The 11,225-nt window shown below is 51.2% G+C and overlaps 1 long non-coding RNA gene across 1 annotated transcript in view; it reads left to right on the top strand.

The window, feature by feature from the left end:
- LOC140454478 (uncharacterized) overlaps nt 1–11,225 on the top strand; it is a 656,315-nt gene that overhangs the window by 24,661 nt on the left and 620,429 nt on the right. The gene's annotated exons all lie outside the window — the stretch shown is intronic.

Here is an 11,225-nt window from a genome sequence, read left to right as displayed (position 1 = left end):
CCAGGTGAGTGGGCGGGGCCATGCGTCTGAGCAAGGTCAGGTGAGTGGGCGGGGCCATGTACATGAGCAAGGCCAGGTGAGTGGGCGGGGCCATGTATATGAGCAAGGCCAGGTGAGTGGGCGGGGCCCGGTGTGAGTGGGCGGGGCCCGGTATGAATGTTCAGCTCTGGGGCCATGGGTGTCTGCAGGGATAGAATGGTGCCCAGTGCACCCAAGTGGTGCATGAATTCCAATGATGTGGTGTGATAGCCGGTACAATGGACCATTTGTTCCAGCGACAGTAAAGGATTTCCAAGTCAGGGTTAAGGAATTGCTTGGAGGAACATAAGAACATTAGGAGTAGGCTGTCCGGCCCTTCGAGCCAGCTCTGCCATTCAATAAGACCAAGGCTGACCTTCCAGTAGTCTCAGTTCCACTAACCCACCCTCTCACCGTACCCTTAATTCCTTTACTGTTCAAAAAATATCTACCTAAGCTTTAAAAACATTTACCAAAGTGGCGTCAACTACATAGAACAGTACAGCAGCCCAGTACAGTCCCTTCGGCCCTCCATGTTGTACCAGCCTGTTATCCTACGTTAACATCAGACTTACCTATGGGGCAGGGAATTCCATAGCTTCATAACTCACCCCCCCCACACACATATACCTGCACACACTCTCTCACAGACACTCACACTCCTGCATGCACATACACACTCAGTCTCCCTTTCACTCACACACATACGTTTGCGGGGTGAGTCTGTACTTGCAGAATTACATTCTTATTTTGCTCAAAAACTGCATAAATCCAAGCAAGGTTCTGTACACTGGGACACAGACAGACTTTAACCTCACACCTTCAATGTATTACCTGAGCTGAGCTGACACCTATTGTTAAAAGATATCTTGAGAATGTAACTTTAAAAAAGTCCTGAAAGAACCAAAACTCACATGGTCATTCTAAAAGACGAAAGACTTAGTCTGAATATGTTTAATATTACACTCCATGATACTGCAATCCTGTTGCTACAAATCCTGTATCTTGTGATTCTGCTCCCCAACCACCTGAGGAAGGTGCAGTGCTTTGAAACCTAGTGCCTCTGAATAAACCTGTTGGACTATAACCTGGTGTTGGGTGATTTTTAACTTTGCCCACCCCAGTCCTACACTGGCACCTCCCAATCCTGGGTAGAAGAATTTCCTTCTCAATTCAGTCCTAAACCTGCTCTCCCTAATTTTAAGGCCATGCCCTCTTGTCCTAGTTTCACCCACCAATGGAAACATTCTCTCTCCTTCTCTCGCATCTATTCCCTTCATGAGTTTCTATAAGATTCCCCCTTATTCTTCTAAATTCAAACAAATATGTTCCCAGTCGACTCAGTCTCTCCTCATAAGCCAACCCCGTCAACTCCTGGAATCAACCAGGTTTTATCCCACGATGGAGAGCGACCGTAGCTTCCATCTGCCCAGTTTCTGCCTCACTTTGCTGATACGCTCCTCCCAGGTCTTGGCGCACGCCCCAGACCCCCGAACCAAATACCCAGCACCTTCAGGTGGTCAGTCCTGACGGTGAAGGGGATAGAGGATTGGTTGGCCCAGTTCCCGAAGAGCATGGCCTTGCTCTTGCCTCGGTTTACCTTGGCCCCCGAGGCCCGTTCAAACTGGTCACATATGCACATGAGTCTGTGCACGGACAGCGGATCCGAGCAGAAAACAGCGACGTCATCCATGTACAGGGAGGCCTTAACCTGTAGGCCCCCGCTGCCAGGAATAGTCACCCCTCTCAGGCTCGCATCCTTCCTGATGGATTCGGCAAATGGCTCTATGCAACACACAAACAAGGCAGGAGAGAGAGGGCAGCCCTGCCTGACTCCAGATCTGACTGGGAAGCTATCTGATTCCCACCCATTGATTGAGACTGCACTGACAATGTTGGTGTAGAGCAGTCTGATCCAATTGCAGATTCCCTCCCCAAAGCCCATTTTGGAGAGAACATCTCTCATATACCTGTGTGATATCCTGTCAAAGGCTTTCTCCTGGTCCAGGCTGATCAGGCAGGTGTCCAACCCTCTGTCCTGCATGTAGGCGATCGTATCCCTGAGGAGTGCGAGACTCTCAGCGATCTTCCTGCCCGGTACAGCACAGGAAGAATACCTCTTCCGTGATAATGATTGTTTCTAGATCCTCATCTACCTTCGCCTCTTTGTCAATCCCTACCATGTTATTAGTGTCGGAGAAAGTGAGGACTGCAGATGCTGGAGTACCAGAGTTGAAAAATGTGGTGTTGGAAAAACACAGCAGGCCAGGCAGCATCCGAGGAGCAGGAGAATCGACGTTTCGGGCATAAGCCCTTCTTCAGGAATGAGGCTGGTGAGTGATTAGTGTTCTCCACTATGAAGACTGACACAAAGTGCCTGTTCAATGTCTCAGCCATTTCCTCACATCCCATAACTAAACCCCCCTTCTCATCCTCTAAAGGACCAGTGTTTACTGTAGCCACTCTTTTTGTTTTATGTAGTTCCAGAAACTTTTGTTATCTGTCTTTATATTCTGAGCTATTTTCTTCTCATAATCTATCTTAGTTTTCTTCATAGCTTTTTTGATGGCCTTTAAAGCTTTCCCAATCTTCTTGTTTCCTGCCAACTTTGGCCACATTGTATGCCTTCTCTTTTAATTTGATACCCTCCCTTATTTCCTGCGACACCCATGACAGATTACCCCTTTTCAGACAGTCCTTCCTTTTCGCTGGTGTAAACTTCTGCTGCACACTTTGAAAAATTGTTTTGCAAGTCTTCCACTGGTCATCAACTGTCCTACTGTAAAGACTTTGCTTACAATCTATTTTTGCCAAATCCTCCCTCATCCTATTGTCGTCTCTCTTGTTTAAGCAGAGGACCCTCGTATTGGATTTTATCTTCACACTTTCCTTTTAAATTCAACCATACTGTGATCGCTCCTTCCAAGAGGGTCTCTAAGTATGAGGCCATTAATCATTCCTGTCTCATTACACAGGACCAGATCTAGTAGAGCTTGCTCCCTCGTCAGTTCCACTACATACTGTTCAAGAAAATTATCGCAGACATATTCAATGAACTCCACCTCAAGGCTACCCTGACCGACCCGGTTTGACCAATTGACAGGAGAACCCACAGATGCTGGTGTTTCCACGTATCTGCAACCCATCTTCTCCTTGGGGCAGAGGTTGTGGGTTCAGAAGGTGCTGTCTTGCTTTGGTGGAGTTATAGAGTCAGACAGCACAGATCCTTTGGTCCAACTTGTCCATGGTGACCACATATCCTAAAATAATCTTGTTCCATTTGAGCACTGGTGAGATTCTCCAGAGTAGATCTTGGAGATATTTACTACTGCTGATGTGTGTCGCTGGTGGAGGGAGTGAAGGTTTGTGGATGTGGTGCTAATCACACAAACTGCTTTGTCTAAAGAGTCCTGAATGTTGTTAGAGCTGCACTCATCCAGGCAAGTGTGAAGTGTTCCATCACAGTCCTCACTTATTGATAATACAAATGGTCACCTTCTTCAACTTTCCCCTCCCACATGATCAATGATACCTCCAGTGCATCTCCTCCACTTCTCACACCCTCAAACTCCACCCCTCCAACTGCAACAAGGACAGAACCACCCCCCCCAGTCCTCACCTTCCACCCTACCAACCTCCAGATACATCGCATCATCCTCTGCCATTTCCGCCACCTACAAATGGACCCCACCACCAGAGATATATTTCCCTCCCCACCTCTATTTGTAAAGGCTCTGTGAAGACCATTCCCTCCGCGACATTCTTGTCAGATCCACAAGCGACCCCCACCCCACACCATGCCCTTCTGGCACCTTCCCCTGCCACAACAGGAATTGCAAATCTGCGTCCACACCTCCATCCAAGGCCCCAAAAGGATCCTTCCATATCCAACAGAGATTTAGCTGCACATCCACACACATCACCTACTGCATCCGTAGCTCCCAATACAGTCTCCTCGACACTGGAAAGACAGGGTGCCTACTTGCAGAGCGCTTCAGAGAAGACATGCATGAAACAACCCCACTGCCCCATTGTCGAACACTTCAACTCCCCCAAGGACATGGAGGTGTTAGACCTCCTCCATCGCCAAACCCTTACCACCCAATGCATGGAGGAAGACAGCCTCATCTTCCACCTTGGGACCCTCCAACCACATGGGATCAACATGGATTTCACCAGTTTCCTCATTTCCTCTCCCCCCACCTTTATCCCAGCCCCAACCTTCCAACTCAGCACAATCCTCTTCAACTGTCCTATCTGTCCATCTTCCTTCCCACCTTTCTACTCCATCCTCCCCTCTGACCTATCAACTTTACCCCCACCTTCATTGACCTATGGCATTGCCAGCTACCTTCCCCCCCAGTCCCAGCCCCTTCCCATTTATCTCTCAACCTCCTTGGCCCATAAGCCTCATTCCAGATGAAGGGCTTTTGCCTGAAATGTTGATTGTCCTGCTCCTCAGACGCTGCCCTGACCTGCTGTGCTTTTCCAGCACCACACTCTCGACTCTGAGCTCCAGCATCTGCCATCCTCACTTTCTCCCAACATCCTTGTTATTGTTGGGAGTACACTGAAAGCTTTTACACTGTCTGACTTCATATGGCAACATCTCAGGTACGAGTATCTAGGTCCAATTCTTGGATACAACATAGGAATTAAGTTAGTTGCATTACTTACAGAGGTGAAAAATAAGCTAAAAACAGGAAAACATTACAGTATAGCAGCTCAGCACAGAGCCTCGGTCTGTGCCAGACCCCAGTCAAACAGCTGTCCCCATTCCACTTCAAGCCCTCAGTCTGTTCCATACCAATACTCAGCTGGTCCAAGCTAAGTGCCAATATTTCCTCCCCAGTGCCGGTCTCCGCCCGGGTCTTGGTGCCCGTGTGCTACTCCAGGGCTGTTTTCTTGCGCTGCTGTGGGGCTAACAGCCAACACACTGTACCAGGGCTCATAGCTCACTGTGTTCTGGGCCTTGTACCCCACACACTGTACCAGGACTCACTGCTCACTGTGTTCTGGGCCTTGTACCCCACACACTGTACCAGGACTCACTGCTCACTGTGTTCTGGGCCTTGTACCCCACACACTGTACCAGGACTCACTGCTCACTGTGTTCTGGGCCTTGTACCCCACACACTGTACCAGGACTCACTGCTCACTGTGTTCTGGGCCTTGTACCCCACACACTGTACCAGGGCTCACTGCTCACTGTGTTCTGGGCCTTGTACCCCACACACTGTACCAGGGCTCACTGTGTTCTGGGCCTTGTACCCCACACACTGTACCAGGACTCACAGCTCACGGTGTTCTGAGCCTTGTACCCCACACACTGTACCAGGGCTCACTGTGTTCTGAGCCTTGTACCCCACACACTGTACCAGGACTCACTGCTCACTGTGTTCTGGGCCTTGTACCCCACACACTGTACCAGGACTCACTGCTCACTGTGTTCTGGGCCTTGTACCCCACACACTGTACCAGGGCTCACTGCTCACTGTGTTCTGGGCCTTGTACCCCACACACTGTACCAGGGCTCACTGTGTTCTGGGCCTTGTACCCCACACACTGTACCAGGACTCACAGCTCACGGTGTTCTGAGCCTTGTACCCCACACACTGTACCAGGGCTCACTGTGTTCTGAGCCTTGTACCCCACACACTGTACCAGGACTCACTGCTCACTGTGTTCTGGGCCTTGTACCCCACACACTGTACCAGGACTCACTGCTCACTGTGTTCTGGGCCTTGTACCCCACACACTGTAACTGGGCTCACTGCTCACTGTGTTCTGGGCCTTGTACCCCACACACTGTACCAGGGCTCACTGCTCACTGTGTTCTGGGCCTTGTACCCCACACACTGTACCAGGGCTCACTGCTCACTGTGTTCTGGGCCTTGTACCCCACACACTGTACCAGGACTCACTGCTCACTGTGTTCTGGGCCTTGTACCCCACACACTGTACCAGGGCTCACTGCTCACTGTGTTCTGGGCCTTGTACCCCACACACTGTACCAGGGCTCACTGCTCACTGTGTTCTGGGCCTTGTACCCCACACACTGCACCAGGACTCACTGCTCACTGTGTTCTGGGCCTTGTACCCCACACACTGTACCAGGGCTCACTGCTCACGGTGTTCTGTGCCTTGTACCCCACACACTGTACCAGGACTCACTGCTCACTGTGTTCTGGGCCTTGTACCCCACACACTGTACCAGGGCTCACTGCTCACGGTGTTCTGTGCCTTGTACCCCACACACTGTACCAGGACTCACTGCTCACTGTGTTCTGGGCCTTGTACCCCACACACTGTAACTGGGCTCACTGCTCACTGTGTTCTGGGCCTTGTACCCCACACACTGTACCAGGACTCACTGCTCACGGTGTTCTGGGCCTTGTACCCCACACACTGTACCAGGACTCATTGTTCACTGTGTTCTGGGCCTTGTACCCCACACACTGTACCAGGACTCACTGCTCACTGTGTTCTGGGCCTTGTACCCCACACACTGTACCAGGGCTCACTGCTCACGGTGTTCTGTGCCTTGTACCCCACACACTGTACCAGGACTCACTGCTCACTGTGTTCTGGGCATTGTACCCCACACACTGTACCAGGAGTCACTGCTCACTGTGTTCTGTGCCTTGAACCCCACACACTGTACCAGGGCTCACTGCTCACTGTGTTCTGGGCCTTGTACCCCACACACTGTACCAGGGCTCACTGCTCACTGTGTTCTGGGCCTTATACCCCACACACTGTACCAGGACTCACTGCTTACTGTGTTCTGGGCCTTGTACCCCACACACTGTACCAGGGCTCACTGCTCACTGTGTTCTGGGCCTTATACCCCACACACTGTACCAGGACTCACTGCTCACTGTGTTCTGGGCCTTATACCCCACACACTGTACCAGGGATCACTGCTCACTGTGTTCTGGGGTTTGTACCCCACACACTGTACCAGGGCTCACTGCTCACTGTGTTCTGGGCCTTGTGCCCCACACACTGTAACTGGGCTCACTGCTCACTGTGTTCTGGGCCTTGTACCCCACACACTGTACCAGGAGTCACTGCTCACTGTGTTCTGTGCCTTGAACCCCACACACTGTACCAGGGCTCACTGCTCACTGTGTTCTGGGGTTTGTACCCCACACACTGTACCAGGACTCACTGCTCACTGTGTTCTGGGGCTTGTACCCCACACACTGTACCAGGACTCACTGCTCACTGTGTTCTGGGCCTTGTGCCCCACACACTGTAACTGGGCTCACTGCTCACTGTGTTCTGGGGTTTGTACCCCACACACTGTACCAGGGCTCACTGCTCACTGTGTTCTGGGCCTTGTACCCCACACACTGTACCAGGGCTCCCTGCTCACTGTGTTCTGGGCCTTGTACCCCACACACTGTACCAGGGCTCACTGCTCACTGTGTCCTGGGCCTTGTACCCCACACACTGTACCAGGGCTCACTACTCACTGTGTTCTGGGGCTTGGTACCCCACACACTGTACCAGGACTCACTGCTTACTGTGTTCTGGGCCTTGTACCCCACACACTGTACCAGGGCTCACTGCTCACTGTGTTCTGGGCCTTGTACCCCACACACTGTACCAGGACTCACTGCTCACGGTGTTCTGGGCCTTGTACCCCACACACTGTACCAGGACTCACTGCTCACGGTGTTCTGGGCCTTGTACCCCACACACTGTGCCAGGGCTCACTGTGTTCTGGGCCTTGTACCCCACACACTGTGCCAGGGCTCACTGTGTTCTGGGCCTTATACCCCACACACTGTACCAGGGCTCACTGCGTTCTGAGACTTGTACCCCACACACTGTACCAGGGCTCACTGCTCACTGTGTTCTGGGCCTTGTACCCCACACACAGTACCAGGACTCACTGCTTACTGTGTTCTGGGCCTTGTACCCCACACACTGTACCAGGGCTCACTGCTCACTGTGTTCTGGGCCTTGTACCCCACACACTGTGCCAGGGCTCACTGTGTTCTGGGCCTTATACCCCACACACTGTACCAGGGCTCACTGCGTTCTGAGACTTGTACCCCACACACTGTACCAGGGCTCACTGCTCACTGTGTTCTGGGCCTTGTACCCCACACACTGTACCAGGACTCACTGCTTACTGTGTTCTGGGGCTTGTACCCCACACACTGTACCAGGGCTCACTGCTTACTGTGTTCTGGGCCTTGTACCCCACACACTGTACCAGGACTCACTGCTCACTGTGTTCTGGGCCTTATATCCCACACACTGTACCAGTACTCACTGCTTACTGTGTTCTGGGGCTTGTACCCCACACACTGTACCAGGACTCACTGCTCACTGTGTTCTGGGCCTTATACCCCACACACTGTACCAGGGATCACTGCTTACTGTGTTCTGGGGCTTGGTACCCCACACACTGTACCAGGACTCACTGCTTACTGTGTTCTGGGGCTTGTACCCCACACACTGTACCAGGGCTCACTGCTCACTGTGTTCTGGGCCTTATACCCCACACACTGTACCAGGACTCACTGCTTACTGTGTTCTGGGCCTTGTACCCCACACACTGTACCAGGGATCACTGCTTACTGTGTTCTGGGGCTTGCACCCCACACACTGTACCAGGACTCACTGCTCTCGTTGTTTCACGGCTCTCTGCTCCAGGCACCTGCTGCTGTGCTAGTATTCACCTCTGGTGCTGAGAGAAGAGAAAATGAAAAAACGAGAGACATAAAGGGAAAAAGAATGAAAAAGAACAGTAGCAGCAGAGGAGCCCTAACAGGAATGTCCTAATCTACTGCCATTTTGACCCATAGTGGATAGGCTTTGGGGTTACAGGAGAGTTCCTGTCTGCAGGATTTCCTAGATTCTTACCTGCTCTTGTCGCCACAGTATTTATATAGTCACTCCACAGCAGTTTCTGGTTAATGGTCACCCTCAGGATGTGACTGGGCTTCAGTGATGGTAATGCTATTGAGCAACAGGGGCCTGCAGTAGTTACTTCCTGGCACTGTTACGCACAAATTTGGTTTACCACTTACCCGGCCCTTTCTTGCTGCCTTTGGACAGGGAACGTTTCAGTATGAGGAGTTGCAAAATGGTCCTGAATATAGTAAAGTCATTAACATTCTGATCTTGTTGGAATAAAGGCCACTGATGAAGCAACTGAAGATGTCGAGTCTTGGTCACTACCCTGAGGAGCTCCTGCAGAGATATCCTGGAGTTGGGGTAATTGGCCTCCAACAACCCCAACCATCTTCCTGTGTGCCAGGTATGACTGCAACCAGTGGAGAGTTTGTCCCCTGATTCGCACTGACTTTTATTTTGCTGGGGCTCCTTGATGCCACGCTCGGTCAAATGCCGTCACGGCGTCAAGGGCAATCATTCGCATTTCAAACACTCTCACTCTCTTATGCACAGTGGTTAGCATTGCTGCCTCCCAGCAGAGAGACCTGGGTTCAATTCCTGCCTCAGGCAACTGTCTGTGTGGAGTTTGCACATTCTCCCCGTGTCTGTGTGGGTTTCCTCCGGGTGCTCCAGTTTCCTCCCCAGTCCAAAAATGTGCAGGTCAGGTGAATTGGCCGTGCTAAATTGCCCGTAGTGTTAGGTGAAGGGGTAAATGTAGGGGAATGGGTCTGGGTGGGTTTCTCTTCAGAGGGTTGGTGTGGACTTGTTGGGCTCAAGGGCCTGTTTCCACAATGTAAGTAATCTAAACCTCATCGCTGCAATTTAACTCACTTTTCCACGTTCAGGCCAAAGCTGTAATGAGGTCAGGACTTTGTGGAACCCCAAACTGAGGACAGTATTTGTGGGTAGGTTATTGCGGAGTATGATAGCACTCTCAACTATACAGACCAGACTGATGAACTAGGTAACCAGACTCGTAAACTGTGTGACCAGACTGGTAAACTGGGTGACCTGGACAGGTTAGGTGAGTGGTCAGATGCATGGCAGATGCAGTTTAATGTGGATAAATGTATGGTTATCCACTTTGGTGGCAAGAACAGGAAGGCAGATTACTACCTAAATAGAATCAATTTAGGTAAAGGGGCAGTACAGAGAGATCTGGGTGTTCTTGTACACCAGTCAATGAAGGTAAGCATGCAGGTACAGCAGGTAGTGAAGAACGCTAATAGCATGCTGGCCTTCATAACAAGAGGGATTGAGTATAGAAGCAAACAGGTTCTCTGCAGCTGTACAGGGCCCTGGTGAGACCACACCTGGAGTACTGTGTGCAGTTCTGGTCTCCAAATTTGAGGAAAGACATTCTGGCTATTGAGGGAGTGCAGCGATGGATCACGAGGTCAATTCCTGGAATGGCGGGACTACCTTACACTGAAAGACTGGAGCGACTGGGCTTGTATACCCTTGAGTTTAGAAGATTGAGAGGAGATCTGATTGAGACATATAAGAGTATTAAAGGATTGGACAATCTGGCAGCAGGAAACATGTTTCCAATGATGAGTGAGTGTCAAACCAGAGGACACAGCTTAAAAATACGGGGTAGGCCATTTAGGACAGAGATGAGGAGAAACTACTTCACCCAGAGAGTGGGGGCTGTGTGGATTGCTCTGCCCCAGAGGGCAGTGGAGGCCCAGTCTCTGGATTCATTTAAGAAAGAGTTGGATGGAGCTCTCAAGGATAGTGGAATCAAGGGTTATGGAAATAAGGCAGGAGCAGGATACTGATTAAGGATGATCAGCCATGATCATATTGAATGGCGGTGCAGGCTCGGAGGGCAGAATGGCCTACTCCTGCACCTATTGTCTATTGACCTGGCTGGTGAACTAGGTGACCAGTCTGGTCAACTGGGTGACCAGACTGGTACACTGCGTGACCTTTACAAAAATGGCGAGCCCCCCGCTTTTTGGTTCGACGAAGTTGGCCGGCCAGCCGGCCTCTCCACACGACCTTCCTGTCCCGGCTGCCTTTATTCCCTGGTGAAGCCCTTTTTGCCCGAAGCGTCGACTTCGAAGCTCCTCGGACGCTGCCCGAACCTGCTCTTGCTCTTCCAGCACCACTCTAATCCAGGATCTGGTTTCCAGCCTCTGCAGTCATCGTTTTTTTTAAAAAAAAACCTCGTTGATTTTAAACGAATCCTCTTGCAAAGGACGCCTGCCTTGGAGAAGTTTTCCTCCTCTCTCTCTACACATGAATCTCAGGGGGGGGAGTCCCTCTCCCACACCAACTCCCAGGTC

This window comes from Chiloscyllium punctatum, chromosome 3, assembly GCF_047496795.1.
Source record: "Chiloscyllium punctatum isolate Juve2018m chromosome 3, sChiPun1.3, whole genome shotgun sequence".
Taxonomy (NCBI): domain Eukaryota; kingdom Metazoa; phylum Chordata; class Chondrichthyes; order Orectolobiformes; family Hemiscylliidae; genus Chiloscyllium; species Chiloscyllium punctatum.
The sequence above is the reverse complement of the archived record's forward strand: the minus strand, read 5'-3'. Positions and strand labels throughout refer to the sequence as shown.